Source organism: Chenopodium album, chromosome 11 (genome assembly GCF_948465745.1).
Source record: "Chenopodium album chromosome 11, dcCheAlbu1.1, whole genome shotgun sequence".
NCBI lineage: Eukaryota > Viridiplantae > Streptophyta > Magnoliopsida > Caryophyllales > Amaranthaceae > Chenopodium > Chenopodium album.
This window is the reverse complement of record NC_137844.1, coordinates 20835705-20859167: the sequence shown is the minus strand read 5'-3', so window position 1 is coordinate 20859167 and position 23463 is coordinate 20835705.

Sequence of the window (23463 nt, the reverse complement as noted above, 5' to 3'; positions counted from 1 at the left end):
GCTAATTTTTAATCTGGCAAAATATTGGGTTTACCGGGTTAATTAATCGGATTAATTAAGTTGGATGCGGAATTTAGTGGGAGCTTCATTATTTGAGCTATTTTAATTACACTTAATCACATAATCGGTTAACAACTTTGACTAGTTTTAATTAGGCATGTTAATCAGATTAACCACCTAAGTTAGTTACTAGTTTACGCGTGTTGATGCGTTGTTACTTATTTTTCATTGTAAAATGGATGGGCCATTCACGTATAGTGAATGGATGAATGGAATGTATATTCTCTCACAGGTTTTATAAAATGGCAACTAGTGAGACCCGATTAGGATAGAAAATACGGACTGCGTTTCATCATGTATTTTTGTAAATCTAAATACGGTCTGTGAACTGTTGCGTATTTTTGTACCTTAATATTTAGATTAGTCCTAATCGTAGATACTATTAGTTGCATTATTTTGGTTATGTCTTGAAAATGGAGTTTCTTGGAATACGAAGCCATGAAGTTGCGAATCAAGACCCTTGAAGACTTGAAGACTCAATGGGTCATGTTAGTTGCTTAATGCATCATTTACTTATGTTTTCGATATATATTTATGCTTATATATATGAATGATATGTTAGATTCATGTTTAGGATTTCGAAAGTTGTGATGATTAATTAAGTTCACTTAAATCAACCAACATAGAAACCTTAGGTCCCTAAAATATTGAGTAAAACTTGCCATTCCAAAACAACATTTACCAAATTGAGAATAGTGATGGGCTACGCCAAAGCGAGGCATTACTACTTTCCTAGGAACATAAGGTATGTTGATGGGTTTGCCAAAGCAAGACATCATAATACATGTTGGTTTTTGTTAGACTCAACGATTTGAATGATGGAGTCCTAACATGTCGTGGCAAAAGAGATAAATTGTTAAAAGAGCACTAGATGCGACAATTTATCTAACCAAGTGTGGCTTGGAGCCATTAGCAAAGAGTGGCTTACCTTAGAGTAATAAGTGTTAAGACAAGCCAAAGCATGTTTAACTACTCATTGATTCTTTGGATCTTGGAATCGACTTATTCTCACCACAAGGGGACAAATTTAATGTGAATAAGAACTTTAAATAAGTTTGATATATATGCATGAATTTAATCTTATTTAAGTATTATAAATGGTTTTTCATTTCAAATTATTTCTATTGTAGAATCATGTCTTCAACTAATACCGACAACAACTACATGTGCCCGGAACTCCTGGAGAAATTGGCATTTTGTCTCAATTTGACCAATTTCAAGGAATGGGAAGAAGAACTTTGGAAAACTCTTCGGAATTGTTCCATGGAGTACATTCTTGACACTCCCATTCCAAGATTCTTTGCCAAGGGGATAATGAGTGATGAGACTCATGAGACTTGGTCCTTGGATTGTGACAAGGTCACACTTTGATGAGGATGAAATTCCCTTCCGGAGGATTGGAAGCGGAGATTCACCTCATACCTTCCAGACATGCTTCTTAACAGTCTTAAGGAGCTTGTCACTATATCTTCCGAGACAAGGGACTTGAATGTTCATAACTTAACCAAGACATTTATGAACATGAATATCAAGATCCCGGAGGAAGGTTGCCTTGCTAAAGAAAGGCTCGAAGTGTGGAACAAGGTCTACAATGCTAGGCTTAGACCTAGAATGCCTCTTTAACCTCATGTGCTTCGAATGATAAAGCTTTTCAAGCACTTGGACCTCATTGGGAAGCCAGTAGAGGATGAATAAGAGGTCACATGCTACTAAGCTCACTCTACTCAGGCTATGTTGCATTGAAAATACATTTGACGGCCAATCGAGACAAACTCTCATTGATGGAGGTTGTTAAAGAGCTTCGTAGAGAGGATTCTTGTAAGGGTACCAGGTTCTTTCTAAGGCAAAGAAGAAGGAGTTCAAAGGCAAGGCAAAGGTGCGGTGCTTCTATTGTAGTAGGCGAGGCCACTACAAAAGGGAATGCAACGAGTACCTAGAAGATAAGGCCAAAGGAAAAGTAGCTCTCACCTCAGGTATCTTCTTTATGAACCATCACTTGAATATGAGTAATTCATAAAGGTATTATATGCCGTAAAAGACTCACTTTATGATCCTATTTTAGGAACTAAGTGAGAAAAGGCTTCACAAGTGGAGTGCATTTACAAGCGAAAGAAGAAGACAATCTATCCATTAAACTTGTAATTGCATAGTTTGTCTTAAAATAGAACTTATTTCAGTTTTATTGTTGAACATATTTTGATCTTTTGGCGTCGGACGTCGGGTTGTAAGATCACAAGACTATAACTGTGATTGTTTTAAGTCTTGTTTATATGTTTTATGGCATGACATGTTTATCCAAATATGCTTTATTTAGACAAACAATTTTATAATGTTAATGATACCACCAAAGAAGACTAAGATCATTGAGTCAAATGACACATACTTGTGGCATTGTCGTCTTGGCTACATTAACATGAAATGCATTAAGAAACTTCTACAAGAAGGTGTTCTTGACTCATTCAGTTTACAATCGTTTGAGAATTGCGAAGGATGTCTATTAGGCAAGATAATAAAGCAACCATTCTCCAAGTTGGAAGAAAGGGCAAGTGACTTATTGGGCCTAATACACACTGATGTATGTGGACCAATGAGCACAACCACAAGGAACGACCATCGATATTCTATCACCTTCACGGACGACTATAGTAGATATGGATATCTCTACCTTATGTCACACAAATCTGAATCGTTTGACAAATTCTAAGAATTTCAGAGTGAAGTTGAAAATCAGCTTGGTAAGAAAATCAAAGCCCTTCGATCAGATCAAGAATTCGATGACCATTTGAAAGAACATAATATACTTTCATAATTGACACCTCCAGGAACTCCACAATGGAATGGAGTATCCGAAAGGAGATATCGAACCTTGCTAGACATGGTACGATCAACAATGGGTCTTAGTGATCTTCCTATCTCTTTCTGGGGACACGCACTTCTAACCACTGCACTAACACTGAACCATGCTCCATCAAAAGCTGTAGAAAAAACTCCATATGATCTGGGGATGTCTTTTCTCAAGATCTGATGTTGCGAAGCATATGTCAAGAAATTAATTTCTGACAAACTTCACCCCAAATTTGACAAAGTTTTATTTGTGGGATACCCAAAAGAAACCAAGGAGTATTACTTCTACAACAAATTCGAGAACAAAGTGTTTGTTGCTCGTGATGGTGTCTTTTTGGAGAAGGAACACCTTTCCAAAATGACAAGCGGGAGGAAAATCGAACACGATGAAGTTCGAGAGGAAGAGCAACAAAATCAAATTGAAAGTCAAAGTGCTCAAACGGCATCTGTTGACGTTAGTCAAAATGTGCAAAGTCAAACCGACAATGCAAATGCTCAGTCCATTACCCTACGTAGGTCACAGAGGCCAAGGTCTCAACCTAATAGGTATCTTGGTGTTATGTTAACCGAGAATCAAGACATCCTAGGAGTGGATGGAGACGAACCGACAACCTACAAGCAAGCGATGGCGAGCTCCGACTCTACTAAATGGAAAGAATTAAGCCATGAGATCTTAAATGGACTCCATGTTTTAAAATCAAGTATGGGACTTGGTTGACTTACCCAAAGGTTGCACACCTATCGGATGTAAGTGGATTTTCAAATTGAAAACCGACAAAGATGGAAATGTATTAATTTACAAAGCTAGATTGGTAGCAAAAGGTTACAGGAAAACTCACGACGTTGATTATGATGAAACCTTTTTTCCTGTCGCAATACTTAAGTCCGTTCGGATCATCCTAGTGATTGCTTCACATTTCTATTATGAAATATGGCAGATGGACATCAAAACCGCCTTTCTCAATGGAATTTTGGATGAAACCGTGTATATGACATAGCTTGAAGGTTTTGTCGACCAAAACAATGCTGGGAAGGTATGCAAGCTTAAAAAGTCTATTTATGGGCTAAAGCAAGCTAGTAGAAATTGGAATATGCGATTCGATGAAGCCATTAGTAAGTTTGGTTTTATCAAGAATCCAGATGAGTCTTGTGTTTACAAGAAGGTTAGTGGAAGTGACATCGCCTTCCTAGTCTTATATGTTAATGACATATTGCTCATTGGAAATAGCATTCCGATGCTAGAGTTTGTAAAGGCTTGACTTGGAAAATGTTTTTCAATGAAAGACTTGGGAGAGGCATAATATATATAAGGCATCAAGATCTATAGGGATAGATCTAAGAGGATGATTGGATTGAGCCAAAGTACTTATATCGATAAGGTACTGGTACGATTCAACATGGAGGAGGCCAGTGGCGATTCCAGGAATTTGTCATTATGGGTTCGGACTCTCAAAGTTCTCGAGTATAACAGTTTTTATTTATTTTTTATTTTTTTCTTTTTTTACTCTTTTGGACGAGAAATGTTGTTTTGTTAACTGATTTTTATCAAAATATTATATACTATCTTTGTTTCATATTTTTTGAATACGGAGTATCATTTATGAAATTATAAAAAATATGCGGAGGTAATATAATACTTGTACAAAATAAAAGTATGATGGTGTAAAATAATAAATGCATATATTCTTTGATTTTTTTTTTGAAAGAAATATATTCTTTGATTTTAATTAAAAGGAAAAAAGTAATACATATACTATAATAAAATGAAGTAAATATAACATAATACACTTTTTAAAAGGAAATAATATAAAATTATACTTCTATTAACTAAAAGGATGATGGTGTAAAATAATACTTATATGGTTTGATTTTATTGAAAAGGAAAAAATAATAAATAAGTAAAACAGGCTATTGTGTAAAATTGGGGAAAAAAAAATAACAAATGGTTTGGTAAGAGGTTTGATCCCGCGTCCCCCCATTTGAGGGAAGCATTGCACATGAAATGTATGACCGCTGAGCCACAGATAGATATGAGTCTTATAGCAGTTGCATTTTTTATTTAACTTAGTTTTTTTTCCCTCTAAATTACGAATTTTCCCCAAATCCAGTATGGGTTCAGCTGAACCCACTGAACCCATACTGGAATCGCCACTGGAGGAGGCCAAGAGAGGTCACCTACCCACGTCACATGACATAACCCTAAGTAAGAAGTTTTGTCCAAAGACACCGGATGAGCGAGAAAGGATGAATCAGATTCCATATGCTTAGCTTATTGGATCAATCATGTGCCATGATATGTACTAGGCCAGATGTATTGTATACCTTGAGTGCTACAAGCCGATACCAATCAGACAGGGGAGGCGCATTAGACTGCAGCCAAAAATATCCTAAAGTACCTGAAAAGGAACAAGGATAAATTCCTGGTATATGGTGGCTCAAATGAATTAGTTGTTGAAGGTTACACCAACTCAAGCTTCCAAATAGACAGAGACGATTTCAAATTGCAGTCAAGATACGTATTCTCTCTAAATGGAGGAGCGTTTAGTTGGAAGAGTGCTAAGGAGAGCACAACTGCAAATTCTACAACTGAAGCCAAATACTTGGCAGATGCTGAAGCGGCTAAGGAGCTAGTTTGGATTCGTAAGTTTGTTGGTGGACTTGATGTTGTGCCCTCCATCAAGGGTCTAATATCCCTCTATTGTGACATCAATGGAGCTATTGCTTTGGCCAGAGAGCCAAGGGAACATCAGAAGGTCAAACACGTCAAGCGGCGATTTCACATGATAAGAGAATGAAAGTTAGAGGGTGAAATCAGAATTTGTAAAGTTAGGATGGACGACAACGTAGCTGATCCACTTACTAAACCTCTACCTCAAGTGAAGCACAACAAGCACGTTGAGGCAATGGGAATCAGACACCTTGGTGATTGTCTTTGATTTCCTTGTTAAGTGTTTTGATTAATTTTGAACATTTTAATGTAAAACACTATGATGAACCATTCAAATTTTAGAGTAATTTAATTTCATGCAATTTTATCACTCTGTTTCTATTGAATTGTGGTTTAGGATTAAATATTGAGTCCATTCGATTATGAGAATATTAAAAATAGGGTATCAAGACCAGTCTTGGATAAAGAAACACCTATTAAGTGAACATTGAATATTATAATTGAAAATTATCCCTAATCGAGGTCATTTAAATAATGGACTATTAATGACCACTTGAGATTAGTGTGTAGTTTGATTTATAGCACCGTTTCTTGTGCTACAAGGACATGATTGTCATAAATCATTTGCACGGGTTTTGGTTTAGAACCATACCGGATCGACATATGAGAAAAATTTAAGAGATTTAAAAATCATCATAAGTACACCTCTCATTATTACTATCGGATCCTCTTTCCTCTACCATGAGTATTGTGAGTTCTCTTGTTTGAGTACTAGTCCGCTTTGATGTTCATCAAATGTCTGCCGTACATGGGTATTATAACGACAACACTCGGGTGGCTAGGTCCTCTTAGTAAGAGAAGCTGACAGTACAAGACTGGAAATGTCCCCTTATTAACCATAAGGAACATGTCTTTGTTGTTTACAAGGCTTCTCGAAGAGCGAGACTGTGAAAATGCATGACCGAGCTTAGATGGATTTTAAGAAATCATCTTCTTATTGATAGTCGAACTTGAATTTCAAGAAACACTTCTTGACGTAATAAGGATGATGAATAATCTTACCTTGTAGTTCATGAAGAGACATTAAGTGACATAGGAAATTTAATACACAAAAATGCACTTGACCGGAAGGACAAGTAGGAGACTGATAGGGATGATGTCCTTCGAACAAGTTTATTATTCCAATAAAGGGTTTGGAATTATTAGAAAGCTAATTATTTAGTAAGGTCAAGTGATCGGAATGCCTAGTTGGAGACTGCTTCCGATTAGTAATATTAATGTATAGTTAATATTACAGCTTAATCTTCACTGAACCCTTCGGGTCACATCCAAGAAACTAACTGATATATCTATTTTATATAGTAATTTACCCCCATCCCTTGGTCATATTTAGGAGTATTTTTGGCTCTTAAGAGCCACTTTTATTGCTAATGTGTGCTTTCTAGTGTTTTCATTTTGGTAGCATTTTGTAGGAAATTGCACTTTTGGAGCATTTGTCAGGGATTATTTGGAGCAACTACAAGCATTGGAGGAGTACGACCTTCTCTTGTAGCCCAAGGCTGGTTGGAATCATCAAATCGGTGATTAAGGGCTCGACATGTGAGAAGCCGAGGCTTTGGATCGAGTATTCAAGTCCCGAAGTGGAAATCCGGATTAGGCTTAGGATTAAAAGGCCAATCGAAGTGCAAACCATAGCCCAAGTCTTCGTCCGTACGGATGGGGCGCTCGCCTAAAGGCGCGCCCGGCCGGGCGGGGCGGAAGATTTAAAGCAGCAGCCCCTCGCCCTGTCTTGATAAAAAAGGCGGGCTCGACCGGGCGAGCTGGCGCCTGACCGGGAGAGTGTCTTGAAGAGTGAATTCGGCGTTTTCTTTACTTAGATTTTAATTAGGATTTTTATGTTTTGTATAAATACGTTTTAGTTGTTTTGATAAAATTACCTCTATTTTATTAGGTTAATCTTCTCTTAAGCTTAAACTTCTCTATTGTTTCTCTCTCTACAACTCTTGATTTAATTCAATTCATTATTTCCGTTAACGTTGGTAACAATTTCTTCCCTTTTTATTTCAGTAATTTATTTGCTTTGTTCATCATGTTTTGCTTAATTGTTTTAATTAGTTTAGATTTAATTATGTGTGCGTAGATTTTTATTCTAGGGTTGTGGGGATCCATAAATAATATGAAGGGGTAATTTATTATTGTTAATTATCAATGCTTGATTAATTTCCTATTGATTGACTTAATGTTATGCAATTAGATTAGGCTTAGTTTAATTGTATGAGTTCTGCAATATTGATTCGAGATTCAACAAATGAGAATTAATGTTTAGGCTTAGTTTTAATAGGCAGGTTAATTTATAAATGGTTAAGTCAAGATTCAACAGATGCGATTTAATACCGATAGATTAATTTTGTGATTGAAATACGTAGCGAAATCCCTTTATAATCTGATTAGTTGATGCATTGATGATTAATTATTGTGTTTTACCCTGGAATATTATTTATTGGTGAACCTATACCCTAGGCTTTTATTAATTGATTTCTCCCTACTTTCATCTCCCTTAGTTTAATTTATCATATCTATAATTTAGTTACTTAATAATTTAGATTATTTAATTTAATTAGGAATAAATTAATTTGTTTCCCTGTGGTTCGACCCTTCTTCCCTATCTGCATAGTTAGTGGAATTAGAAATTATTTTTGACTAGGTGATACGACTTTATCCTGTCAAAATTTGGCGCCGTTACTGGGGAAACGGTTTTATTTTTATGTCTGATTGTTTTAGTAGTTTAGATTATTTTCTCAAGTCTAAGAATGCAAGTTCTTTGAGACAAATTTCTCATATTTGTTTATTTAGTTTTGTGTTTATGCCTAGGGGTTCTAGATCACGTTACATTCCAATCGATCCTGAAATCGAACGATCTTTTCATAGACAAAAGAACCTTTACAGACAGGTACGAGGCAGTTCTGAAGGTAATCCACCTTTGGAACCCCCATCTGATTCTAGCGATTCGATGGTTTCTTTAGAACCTGAATCAGAGATGACAGCACCACCACCTCTTCTAGGTCGCAAGCTTAGCGATTGTTCGTAGCCGTCCCTAACAGATTTTCCACATCTTACTCCTACTCCGGCTCTTGATGGAGTGCAATTCGAGATTAAGCCCCAATTTATCACGATGATTGAAAGAAAGCAATTCAGTGGAGCTAAGGGTGAAGATACTAATCTTCACATTGCAGATTTCTGTCATTATTGCAATACCATTAGGCAAGCTAGGGTCACGTAAGACCAAATCAGGGATTTTTCCCTTTTCTATATGTGGAAAAGCTAAACTGTGGTTTCATGGTTTGAATAGAACTGCATTTGGTATTACTGACTGGGAAACTCTTGCTTTAAATTTTTATAATAAATATTACCCTGCAGAAAGAACAGCTTAACTAAGGAGTGCAATTCAAAACTTTGCCCAAGAGCCAGATGAAACTGTATATGAGGCTTGGGAAAGGTTCAAGGATCTGCAGAGAGAATGCACTTACCATAATTTAGCACAATGGCAGTTGATTCAAGCTTTTTACAATGGGCTTGGAAACACATCTAGAACAATTCTAGATTCTGCAGCTAGTGGGAGGTTTATGAATCTTAATGTTGATAATGCAGGTCAAGTTATCGAAGATATGGCAATTCATAATTCCCAATATGGGAATCTTAGAGGATTTGCTAACAAAGGAAAACATAATGTTGATTCCGTATCCTTTGTGCAGGCTCAATTAACATCTATTTGCCAGAAATTAGATAATCTTAGTACTGTTATTCCTAATTCTGTAGCTAATGTTTTTGCTGTCAATAATATTAATGAAGCTTTTTGTGAAAATTTTGAAATTGTAGGACATTGGGAGCAAGATTGTAGGAGTTCCATGGAGCAAGTTAATGCCTTCCAAACCTATAGGCAAAATAACCCATACTCCAACACTTATAATCCTGGCTACCGGAGTACCAATGTACAAAATCCTCCACCTCCACAAAAACAACCACCACCACAGCAAAAATATTACCATCCTAACTCTAGCCAAAAATCCCAATCACAACACTCCTCATCTTCTGATTGTCAGAAATTAGAGTGACGCTATCAAGTATGCAAAAGCACATGGAGAGTAGGGATGCACAAATTTATTCGATTCTAGCTCATAATAAAATTATGGATAATCAAATTGCGCAGATTTCATCTACCCTACAAACCCATCAGTAGGGAGCCTTACCATCGCAACCAATCCACCCTACAAATCATGCTAATGCAATTACTCTAAGGAGTGGTTCACACTATGATGGGCCTCCTATGCCCAAGGATGATGAACCTATTACTAACCCTGATTCTCTTGTACCAAGTGCTAATGTTACTAACCGTGCAGGGCTACAAGAGAAAACTAATCCTTCTAATGCTTCTTTGCAAGGTAAATCTCAAGACAAGGGTGGATATGTGTATGGTCTAGTCATCAAACTTCCATTCCCAAATAGACATTTGAAGAGCAAGTTTGATAAGAAATTGGTAAGTTCTTGGAGGTTGTGAAAAATTTGCAGGTAACGGTTCCTTTCACTGATTTAATCACTCAGGCTCCTGCATATGCTAAATTTATGAAAGATATTTTGACTAGGAAAAGGGCCTATGATGAGGTAGAAACTGTAGCTTTTACAGAGGAATGTAGTGCTTTATTGCAAAATAAATTCCCTCCTAAATTAAAGGATCTTGGTAGTTTTTCTATCCCTTGTCATATTGGTAATGTCTTCATAGATAAAGCATTATGTGATTTGGGTGCTAGCGTTAGTGTTATGCCATCGTCTGTGTGTTCTAAACTTAATATGGGTGATTTGAAAGTTACTAACATTACTTAACAGATGGCAGACCGTTCTTTTAAATACCCCTTAGGTATTTTAGAGGATGTTCCTGTCAGAGCTGGTAATTTTTTTATCCCTGTAGATTTTGTTATTTTAAACATGTAAGAGGAAATAGAAAATCCCATTATATTAGGTAGGCCTTTCCTCCACACTGCAGGAGCCATAATTAATGTGAAAAATGGAAAACTAACCCTTTCTGTTGGAGATGATAATATCACTTTTAATTTAGGGAAGGTTTTGAAAGGACCTATGCTAGAGGAAAACTGTTGTTTAATTGATGTGATTGATATAATGGATGATATTTGTGAAGAAAGCTTACCACAGGTACTTGCAAGAGATCCCTTGGAGGAGATTCTTTGTGGCGAATTAACTGCAGTTAATGCGAGTATTTGGAGTACAGAGGTTGACGCCATAGAAAAAGCTCTCGCAATTGAAGAACTTGATCTTATTGAGAGCAAGAAGGTAGTAAAATTAGTTCAGGAATCAAAACCTGCAGAGGTCAAGAAACTTGAACTAAAACCTCTCCTTTCTCATTTAAAATATGTTTTTCTTGATGAGCAGGAACTATACCCTGTGATCATTAGTACTACACTTGGTGATCCACAAACTTCCCAACTTCTAGAGGTTCTTCGAACCCAAAAAAGGGCAATAGGGTACAGTATTGATGATCTCAAGGGTATTAGCCCTGATTTTTGTATGCACAGGATACATCTAGAGGACAACTATAAGCCATGCATTCAACCCCAGAGGATGTTGAATCCCAATACGCAAGAAGTAGTCAAGAAAGAGGTTATGAAAATACTTGATGCAGGTATTATCTATTCTATTTCTAACTCAAAGTGGGTAAGTCCTGTTTAGGTGGTTCCTAAAAAGGGTGGGATGACTGTTATAAAAATGATAAAAATGAATTAATTTCCACTAAAACTGTTACAGGGTGGCGTATGTGCATAGATTATCGTAGATTAAATATCGCCACTAAAAAAGATCATTTCCCTCTCCCCTTTATTGATCAAATGCTTGAGAGGTAAGCTAATCATAAGTTCTTTTTCTATTTGGATGGGTATTTGGAATTTTTCCAAATTCCCATTCACACTGAAGATCAGGAAAAGACTACATTTACATGCCCTTATGGTACTTTTTCTTATCGTAGAATGCCCTTTGGTTTGTGTAATGCCCCTGCCACCTTTCAACGTTGCATGATGAGTATCTTTTCTTATTTCATAGAGTATATCATGGAAGTATTTATGGACGATTTTAGTGTATATGGTTCTTCATTTGATGCATGTCTCATTAATCTCACTAAAATTTTGAAAAGATGTGAAGAATGCAATTTGGTTTTAAATTGGGAAAAGTGTCACTTATGGTGACTGAGGGAGTAGTTCTTGGTCATATTGTATCTGATAAGGTATACAGGTAGATAAAGCTAAAGTTTCTGTGATTGAGAAATTACCTCCTCCAATTAATGTTAAGGGGGTAAGAAATTTCTTAGGTCATGCGGGGTTTTATCGTCACTTTATCAAAGAATTTTCTAAAATTGCTAAACCACTAACTCAGCTTTTACTCAAGGATGCCCCATTTATTTTTACTGATGAGTGTCTTGAGGCTTTTAACAGGATTAAGCAGGCTTTGATATCGGCACCTATCATATGTTCTCCCGATTGGGATCTCCCTTTCGAGATCATGTGTGATGCTGGTGACTTTGCTTTAGGAGCCGTGATAGGATAGAGAAAGAACAAGGTTTTACATGTTATCTACTATGTAAGAAAAACTTTGGATGAAGCCCAAGTTAACTTTGCCACCACGGAGAAAGAGTTTCTTGCTGTGATTTATGCTTTAGAAAAATTTAGATCATATCTAGTTGGTTCTAAAGTTATTGTTTTTACCGACCATGCAACTTTGAAATATTTGACTGCCTAGGCAGAATCAAAGCCTAGGCTCCTCCGTTGGGTTCTCTTGCTCCAAGATTTTGATGTGGAGATTAAAGATAAGAAAGGTGCAGAGAACGTTGTGGCAGACCACTTGTCACGAATTAGGTATGATGAGGGTAAATATTCTCTACCTATAGATGATTCTTTCCCTGATGACCACCTATATGCAGTTGTAGAGCAACATCCTTGGTATGCCGACTTCGTAAATTATTTGGTGGGCAGTACTCTACCTCTTGACTTATCCTACCAACAGAAAAAAAAAATTCCTTAATGATGTTAAACATTATTTTTGGGATGATCCTTTTTTGTTTCGTGAGTGTGCAGATGGATTATTTCGCAGGTGTGTTCCAGAATGGGAAGTTCACGGTGTTCTTACTAGATGTCAGAACTCACCTTATGGAGGACATCATGGTCCCACCAAAACGGCGGCTAAGATCAATGAGTCAGGATTTTACTGGCGTACCATGTTCAAGGATGCTAACTCTTTTGTGTAGGCTTGTGACTCTTGCCAGAGGACTGGCAACATCTCACGGCGGCATGAGATGCCTCAAACAGGTATATTGAAAGTTGAAATTTTCAATGTTTGGGGTGTTGATTACATGGGACCCTTTCCCTCTTCACGAGGGAATCAATATATACTTGTCGCCGTTGATTATATATCTAAATGGGTTGAAGCCATTGCCACACCTACCAATGATGCCAAGGTGGTCCATAGGCTTTTCATGAAAATCATCTTTCCTAGATTTGGAGTACCTAGAGCGATAATTAGTGATGGAGGATCTCAAGAAGTATGGCATGTACCATAGGACATGTTTAGCATACCATCCCCAAACTAGTGGCCAAGTTGAAGTTTCTAACCGTGAGATCAAGGCCATTCTAGAGAAGGTGATAGCAAAATCTAGGAAAGATTGGAGTGATAATTTGGATAACACCCTTTGGGCGTATGGAACTGCATTTAAGACCCCAATTGGTACTACTCCCTTTAAACTTGTGTATGGGAAAGCATGTCACCTCCCAGTGGAATTAGAGTACAAGGAATATTGGACTATTAAAGAGCTCAATTTGGATGCTAAGGTAGCGGGAGAAAAGAGGCTCCTACAACTTAATTAGTTAGATGAGTTTAGGTTGATGGCCTATGATAGTTCACGCGTCTACAAGGAGAAGACCAAGAGATGGTATGACAAGATGATCCTTCTAAGAGAATTCAAAGAGGGTGATAAAGTTTTTTTTTTATTCAACTCTAGACTTAAACTTTTCCCAGGAAAGTTGAGGTCAAGGTGGTCGGGTCCTTTTACAGTAAAAAGGGCAAATAAGTTCGGTTTTGTGGAATTATACGATGATCATGGTAGGGTATTCATGGTAAATGGTCAAATACTCAAGCTATACTACGAGGGGGCTACGATGGGTGCAGTATAATTACCTCACCTAATCGATTCAGTCCCATCTTGATAAACATATGGTAAGAAGGTCGTGCGGGGTCTAGATAAACCAGCGCTTTGCGAGAGACAACCCGTATTTTCTCGCTTTTTAGTTTAGCTCTTTTCCTTTCTTTTTCTTGTGAGAGGAGAGTGGAGGGAATTTAATAAGTTTCATAGCTTTTGTACAGGTTTGGAGAAAAAGAGTTAGCCAAATTTGGAGTAAATAAGAAAAAAAATCTCCCCATCTTTAGTGTAGCGCGCCCGATCAGGCGACGCTCCGCCCGACCGAGCGCGAGAAGAAGGTCAGATTTTCAAGTCACTTCGCACGACCGGGCGCGAGATTTGACGAGTACGGACTAATTTGTTCGCCCGATCGGACAAAGAGGCGCTTGACCGTGCGCGAGAGTTGGAAAATTTTAAGGGGTTGGTTCGCCCGATCGGGCGAGCTGGTGCCCGACCGGGCGCAAGAGCGGCAAAAACTAATCACTTAGATTGCCCAACCGGGCGCGATACAACCGTCTCCTCTATTCACTCTCTACACATCTATACCAATTTTGTTCACTTTTGAACAAGTTTTTTTTCAAACCCATTCTCAACCACGACGTCAAAGAGGTCAAGAACTCAAGAAGGGCGTGGTTCAAGCTCAAGCCAAGCATATGACCCGGAGTTATAACTCGAGGAATGGCCGACGATCTGTTTTACTATGCAAATTCAACGGGAACGACTCATCAAGCTATATGAGCGCAAGGTAATTCCTTCTCAGAGCTTCACCGACCCTCTCTTGAACCTCTAGGTTTGTATGATCATGTTAGACGATTCATGAATGATATAGGAATGAGAAAATTTGTTGATATGCATTATCCTACTTATCGTGAACTAACATGTGAATTCCTATCTTCTTTGAATGTTGTTAATATTAAAAATGGTCCTAATTTGCAATTTAGGTTGAACAATAGAAATATTAGTTTAACTTATATTGAATTTTGCAAATTGTTTGAATTAGAATCGGAACCCCCCACCACTTGGGATGAAAATTACAAAATGGAAGATATTTATCGTGTTCTAACTGGTTTACTGGCCCCAAACTCCAAACATTCTAGTGCCCGACCTATTCACCATCCCGTCCCTAAAATCTCGCAAAGATTTACGGGTGCTTGTTTTTTAGGTAGGTATGAACCACATAACTCTCAAACTAATGAACTTGCTATAATAGGTCATTATGTGTTTGGGTTTGGTAAACTGAACATAGGTAGGTATATTATACACCATTTGAGTTGACATGCCACCGCTAGTACCACCACTAGGACCCCTATTCAATTAGGAGGCCTTATTACTAGGATAGGGGTTAAAAAAGCCGGGTTTAGTGAGACTAGGGCTGAGTGTTTTACTAACTGTGGGAGGGATACTTTCATGACCACTAGGTATTTGCAGAGTCTGGATTGGATAGAATTAGATTGTCAGCAAATCCCTCATTGGTGTGTTAGGATAGGAAATGACCCATTGCGTATCTTTCCCCTACCTAGCCCCTAGTTGACCGCTTTTCCCCCTGGGCAAGAGTTGTACACTTTTGACCTTTTATTTACCTCATTGGCGACAAGGTCGGTTTTGCAGCGACAGAGTGGAGTTTTATTCCTTATCAAATTCTACCTATTTTCGGACTGTTTTCTTATAAATAGGGTCTTGAACCTCCGTTTTCAATCATTCACAATAATAATCAATCATCTATTCTCTCTAAGCTCTCTCTAGCTTTTCATAAACAAAATTCCGCATTCACGAGATCTAGGAACACCTAGCCAAGTTCGAAGTTGCCTTCGCCCTCAACGTGAAAGGTTATAATTTCTGAGGGTTTGGTCCCTAATCTCTATTTCCATTATTTAATTTAATTCTTTGGTTTTATATTTTCCTTGAAGTTACTAACGCGTGTATTTTGTTATTAGAAAGAGATACGAGGCATCAAAGTATGTAATCTTATTGCTCTATTCTTGTAGAAAGCATGTTTAAATTTGTTTAATTCCTAGCATCATGTTAGGATGTTGTTATTGCTTTCTAGTATCATGTTTAGGGTGCCTTTTACTCTTTTCTAATAGCATGTTAGTATTATGATAAAGGCTAAAGCTTTGATTTTTATTGCTAGTGACATGCTAGGGTTTGTTATTAATCTTGTTAGTATCATGCCTAGGATCTTGCTATTATATTTAAACTTTATTATTAGCATGATTATGATTATTATTATGATTATGATTGTGATTATCATGTTGTTTGATGATTATCATTGTTATTGCTTGATCACGTCTTTTATGCATGTTTAAAGGGAATTTGTACCTGTAATCACGTTTAATAAGATAATTAATAATCTTGTTTAGGGCTAATATGATTATAATTTAAGTGATCGCCAATAATAGTTTTGCTTGTGCATTAAATTCAACCAACATAGATTAAACAGGTTTAGGGTTAACCTATTGTTTTCATGTTAGTCAGAAAGCGCATATGAATACGAGAAGAATGAAGTAAAGGCCTATTATTAGGGCAGGTTCAATCTCTTTTAGGTTGGATTTGTAACCTCATCCCCGAACCCTATTTGGTTCAAGACCTTTTGGAGTTGACGATCTCCTGGATCGTTAAAGGGTGTAATCTTCACCTTGTGAACGGTTTACAAGTTCCTAAAACTTGTTGGCGGCTCTTTTGCTCTAGCTTCCTTCCCTTTGAACGCCACCATGCTTAAGTGTATGATCACAGTGGGGTTCAAGCTTGGGGTTAATGCTTGAAATATTCCCTACAGTTTTTGGCGACTCCACTAGGGAGGATTTCTATTTTAATTCCTGAAATTTATTTCGGCAATGATTTAGAATGAGTGGATGAGACTCGATAAGTTCTAAGTATTTAATGTGCGTAATTTTGATTAGCATTATTGTCATATGCATAAAAAAGGTCCTCATTGGATAGACCATCCGAAATGAGTCAAAAACATAGGATTTTTAGATGTAGGAAATTTGAGAAATATCTTTCACAACTAGAATTGAAATAACGCTGCGAAATCTGGAAAATTCTAAGAACGTAGATACCTGCTGAGGCATGTAGGAACTAGCGCCTAGAAAACAGGGCTTGTCGCCTGTAAAGTGCTTCTGTCGCCTGGCGAAAGGGGTACTTTTGCGGCGACAGTCACTGTAGTCTGGCGCCAAGTTCTTCCAATACCGAGCCAGAACTGTGCCTTCTTGTTTTGACCATTTCTAGCATTGTTGGCTCGATTCTACTTCCTGATTGAGTTTTTCTCACTTTTCTGAAACCCATATGTGTTCTACATATGGACATAACCCTCTGGGGGTTCACGCTCCATCTACCCAATCGAACGCTCCTGGCAACGACAGGTACATCCGAGTTTGTGAATCCACCAAACCGTGGAAGCAAGTTTTTAACTTGCGGGGTCCCATCCACTCGCGCCAACCCTTCCAAAGGTAAGGCTTCCGCGCGGTGCATCCAGACACATAACCATGGACCCTCTTTGACTAACCCATATCCTGAACTTTAGAGAACTAGAGCCATGGTTAGGTTGCAAACTCATTGCATCATATCGTGACTATTTGAACTACTTGTGCATTCTTTGCTTGTGCATACCTTATATGTGCTAACCGTTTGTTTGACTTGTGTTTAAGTCTAAATAAACCAATTAATAACTAAAAAGGACTTTGTCTAATTAATGAATTAATTAATTAATTAATTTGACTAATTAAAGACTTATAAAGTAATTAATCTGACTTAGTACGACTTTAGGCATGTCCCCTTAAAGTAAGCTTACTGGAAACAGTCCCAGATTAATGTTCCAGCAATGGCGCAGGAGTTTGGGCTGTGGCGCCACAGTTTACTGCCTGTCGCCTGGCGACAGATTTTTCGTCTGGCGACAAGGTTTAAACTGTGGCGACAGTTCTGTTGTTCCGGCGACAGCCCTGATTCTTACTCGAGTCATCACGACGAGTCTAATTAACCAGTCTGCTAATCAATTTAATCAATTTGTTAATGGCTTTAGCCATGTTTAAATCCTTAATTGAGTCTAGGAACTTAGTCCCATGGTCATACACAATAGTCAAAACATATCACTTGCACTCACTTATAAAACACACACTTAACATGTATGTCACACCTTGACCATGTCTAGAGAGTCTTGAATGCGTGTTTTCCGTCATTTTTTTTATGGGGGTAAGTTGGACATTAATCCTCCAATTAAACCACTTGTTTGAACCCATTCCCAAAAATATACACCCTATTTTTGTTTTTTTTTAACCATAAAATCAAAGTCAATTTGAGTCAAGTCATTAAAACAAATATGGTTTAATCTACAGTGCGTGGTTAAGAAAGGAAGGGCGTTTAATCAAGGAAAACACTTTCGTTCAAATCTCACGTTTTGATAAGCCAATCGGTCGAAAAAAGAAAGCTAAGAAGACAATGGCAAGTCAAGAAGAAGTAACGAACTCAGGGGACAAGTGGCTAACATGGCTGAAATGTTGAAGAGTCTGACTCTTCAAATCAATGACCCTGCGAGACAACAACAGATGGATCTCATCCAGGAAAGTTTGAGCAGATTATCCAATGACTATAGATTGCAAGGCATTAGCTCACAAGGGGTCTCGGTGGACAAGGATCTTCTTCCGCAGAAGTTCAATGCCAACGACATCCCGAAATTCAAAGCAATGGATAACCCTTATTTTCATTTAAGAGCTTTTGAAACTGTAATGAATATTAAGGGAATAGACAAAAACCTTTTCATTCTGTGTTTTCTCTATCTTTAGAAACCGTTTGTCAGCAATGGTACTTTTCTTTTGATAAAGAGAAGACCTCTAGTTGGGAGTCAATTGTAAACGCTTACATTGATAGATATAAATGCAATATTCAAGTTGAAACCGATCATAGGGAACTTGAAATACTTAAGCAGAAAGAAAATGAAGGCTTTACTTCCTTCTTTAATAAATGGAGGGAAACTTCTGCAAAGATTGTTGAGGTGCCTAGTGAGAAAGAATTTGTGAGGATGTTCATCAAGAACCTCCAAGAAAAATATTCTAAGCATCTCAAATACCAAAATAACTTGCACACTTTCAAGGCCGTCTATGACATTGGTATCAATATTGAAGACGACCTAGCTAAATAAAAAGCTGCTAACAACAATAATTCTAATAGTGGCTGGAAAGGCAAGAAGAACGACAATCCTTCTTCTTCCAAAACCACCCACTCGAACAATGTTAGCACCTTTAATTTGAGTGAAGTCCTCACTATGAATAATCAAGGACAAAAGAAACCACTTAGGAGGAACTTTACTCCTTTTGGTATGAGTTATGACACCGCATTCGATCGCTTACATGCAAAAGGTTTTATAACTCCCATTGGACCGTTCGGGGACCCACTTGTCGAGAAGAGAACGGCTAGCTGGAACCCTAATGCACATTGCAAGTATCATCAAGGTAGGGGCCATCTCACAGAAAATTGTTAGAAGCTAAAGGAAGCGATCCAAGATTTAATTGATAACAACAAACTTCCATTGCCCCTGCAAGCAAGAAGCCAAGTATCAATAATGCACCACTGTCGGATTCCTTAGCTATTTCCGATGAGGAAAATCAGGTTGATCCCTCGAACCTCATTAAACCTGTCGAAGCTATTGAAGAAGAAGAGGAAATCTTCGAAGATGTCGAAGATCATTTCCCTTGTGGACAAGAACCTGCGACTAAACAAGAAGTGTGTATCCTTATTCAGGTTGTGTTGGAAGCAAGAAAATTATTACGCGAGGCCATGGAGGTTGTAAAGGAACGAAATGAGCTACTCAAAAGTAGACCTCTACCTAAAGAGAAGAAATCATTCTCCCCCCAAGTAATTGACACACCCAAAAGGAGCAATAGGTCATACACTCCAATTTGGACTTCTTATGCAAATATGTTCAAAATGCTCTCCGAGAATGGTAAAATTCAACCTCTCGAACCGAGATCATTTGAATCACTAAAAAGAATAGATAGGTACTACTGTCCATATCATGAATCGGGAGGACATACTATAGAAAATTGTTTCAAGTTCAAAGACTTGGTCCAAAGATTGATTGATAACAAGAAGATAGTTCAAATCCCACAAGAACAAGATGCTACAATTAATGGGGTTTGGGATAGTGATGACGAGGATGTCTACCTCAAGGACGTCGAAGAAACTCCACTCTCGACAATATATCCAGTAGGTGACATTTGGGATGAAGAGGATTCACCTATAGATGTCCTCACCAGATTTGAGAGAATACAACCTCCCATTACTACACAACCTATTCCCACTACTCAGCAAGTTCCCGTACCAATCATAGAAGACAACGATGTTGTCAAACAATTAAAAAAGAATAAAGTCGAAATGAATGTATGGAAACTTCTAGCTACATCCCGGGAACATAGAGTTGCGGTCATGGATGCCTTAGCTAAAGTAGGGATAGAATCGGACACCACTCCTGAGGGGTTGGCTAACTTCCTCACGAGTGATCTCCCAAGTCCTACTAATTTGATCACTTTTTCCGACAAAGATCTACCGCCGGAAGGTGACAAACACAACAAAGCTCTCAACCTCACAGTAATTTGCAAGAGAATGAACGTCCCTATGACTCTTGTAGATAATGGATCGGCAATTAACGTTTGCCCACTTAGAACTGCGAGGATGTTGGGGATAAGGGACGAAGATTTATCTCCATCAACACAAGGGATAAGAGCTTACGATAACTCACGTCGCCAAGCATTAGGCACAATTACCGTGAACATAACGACGGGAGTAATTGAACATGCCACCACATTCCAAGTAGTGGATATTAAGGCCTCGTTCAACTTACTATTGGGACGCCCTTGGCTTCATGACCTCAAGGCCATCCCTTCATCTCTTCACCAACAAGTGAAAGCCATAGTTGGAGGAGTACCAATTACAATCGATGCTTCACCCATGAGGATCAAAACAGTAGAAAACCCACTAATCAATGTGGAGCACGATGAGAATGACGAAGATTTGTGGGGCTTTCATGAAGAGGTCTCCTTAATCGAGGAAGATGAAAGGACCCCTCTTCTCTATGACCTCCACTTTAACATGATAACCAATGCTATTCTTAGAAAACAAGGACACTTCCCCACAATGACTCTAGGAAAGAAGAAAGGGATAGCAAAACAGATGGGACTACTTGGCCTCCCTAAATTAGATACTTTCGGACTTGGTTTCAAACCGACTCTCTAAGATCTAAAGCGAGCCCAGGAAAAATCAAAAGCACGTAGAAACGCTCGCGCACAAAAGAAAGCAATCCTAATGGACCAATACCCTCTTACTTTAAATAGACAATTCATAAGAGAGGGAGAAGATTATCCATGTTACGAATTTCCAGAACCCTTCGTTGTAAACGGCATAAGACAACCTGGGTTCGAAATATTTCTGGATTGTTGCTTTCTAGATGAAATCCCAACTTCTATCCATAAAGAAAAAGCACCCCCATGCTTTGACTTTAATGTCATGGGACTTCTCTTTGGGCAAGAAAAGAATGAGCCAAGATATATAGAGGATAACTCTTCACTCATTCAAACAGTCCTACAAAGCGAGAACTTTGATCCTTCCAAGCTCATCACTCTAGTAAAGGATTTAGTGCGCGGATGGCGCAAGACAGTAAAGGTGACTACCACAAGCGGAAAGAAGATCTCAATAACTACAGGACAAGGGCCAATGTTCGAAGAATCGTCTGAGTCTGAGTTTGAGTCTGAGTCTGAGTCGGAGTCTTCCCCTATCGAGTCCTCTAAGTCTCTAATTGTAGCACCTCCCTCTAATTCTTCAACATCTACTCCTAGGATAATTAGTAATCAAGTCCCAACGGATATTTCTTTATTCGATGTAATGATTTCTGAGTTTAATAATATGTCTTCTTCCCCTTATTCCTCGTGTTTCTCTTTAGCTCAAGATGACGAGTATTGCTTAACTAACGATGAAAATGACAAAGAAATTATTAAAGCAATGGAAACACTTGAAAATAAGACACCAATAATTGAGGACACTGAAACGGTTGATATCTCAAAAGATCCAACCATCAAAAGAGAAGTTAAAATCGGACTCACGCTAAACAAAGATGAAAGAACTGGTTTAATTAATCTACTTAAAGAATTCATCGATGTATTCGCATGGTCATATGAAGATATGCCAGGCATTAATAGAGAAATAGCTCAGCACAGTATACCACTAATCCCATGAATGAAACCTGTAAAACAAAAGTTGCGTCGAATGAAACCCGACGTAGCTCTTAAAATAAAAGAAGAAGTACAAAAGCAAATAACTGCAGGTTTTATCAGGGTATCCAAATACCCCGAATGGGTTGCAAATGTAGTCCCAGTCCAAAAAAGGATGGTAGGGTTCGAATGTGTGTCGACTATTGAGATCTAAATAAGGCAATTCCAAAGGACGACTTCCCTTTACCACACATCGATATTTTGGTAGATAATACAGCGAATCACGTACTTCTCTCATTTATGGATGGATACGCAAGGTACAACCAGATCCTCATGGCCGAAGAAGACATGGAGAAGACAACATTCATAACACCTTGGGGTACCTACTGTTACACGGTAATGCCATTCGGGTTGAAAAACGCGGGTGCCACTTACCAGCGAGCAGTAACTTCCCTACTCCATGACATGATGCACAAAGAAGTCGAAGTATATGTGGGTGACATGATTGTGAAATCTAAAGACCGTCCAGGACATCAAGTGGCCTTAAGAAAATTCTTCTAGAGGCTAAGAAAATACAACATGAGGTTGAATCCATCCAAGTTTGCTTTTGGAGTAACCTCAAGCAAACTCTTGGGATATGTCATAAGCTCTAGAGGAATAGAGATAGACCCAACCAAGATCAAGGCAATCATGTCAATGCCACCGCCAAAAACCGAGAAGCAAATTCGAGGATTTATTGGCCGGTTGCAATATATAGTTGCAATATATAAGTAGGTTCATATCTAAGCTAACAACAATATGTGAACCGATATTCAAGAAGCTTAAGAAAAACATGCCAGTAATATGGGACGACGAGTGTCAAAAAGCCTTTGAGAAGATCAAAGCCTATCTCGCCAATCCTCCCGTATTAGCCCTAGCGCTTCCAGGAATTCCTCTAAGGTTGTATTTAACAGTCACCAAAGAAACAATGGGAGCTATACTCGCACAAGAGGTAGAAGGGAAAGAAAACGCCATCTACTACCTAAGAAAAAAGATGCTCGAATATGAAGCACGCTATACACCACTTGAGAAATTGTGCCTCGCATTGGTGTGGGCTACAACCAAGTTAAGACATTACATGCTTGTTCACATAGTCTTTGTAGTGTCACGAATGGATCCTCTCAAGTACTTATTCGAGAAATCCACGCTTAACGGACGCATCTCAAGGTGGATAGTCAACCTAGCCCAGTTTGATGTAAGATTCATGCCTCAAAAAGCTATCAAAGGATCATTAGTCTCGGACTTCTTAGCGGACTTTCCGATAGAAGATTCGACACCAATACAAGACAATGAATTTCCAGATGAAGACTTAATGGTCACGGAAGATGATACTTGGACTTTACACTTCGATGGAGCCTCGAACCAAAAGGGATGTGGCGTAGGAGTCCTATTAGTATCACCTAAAGAGGAGCATGTTCCAATTTCAA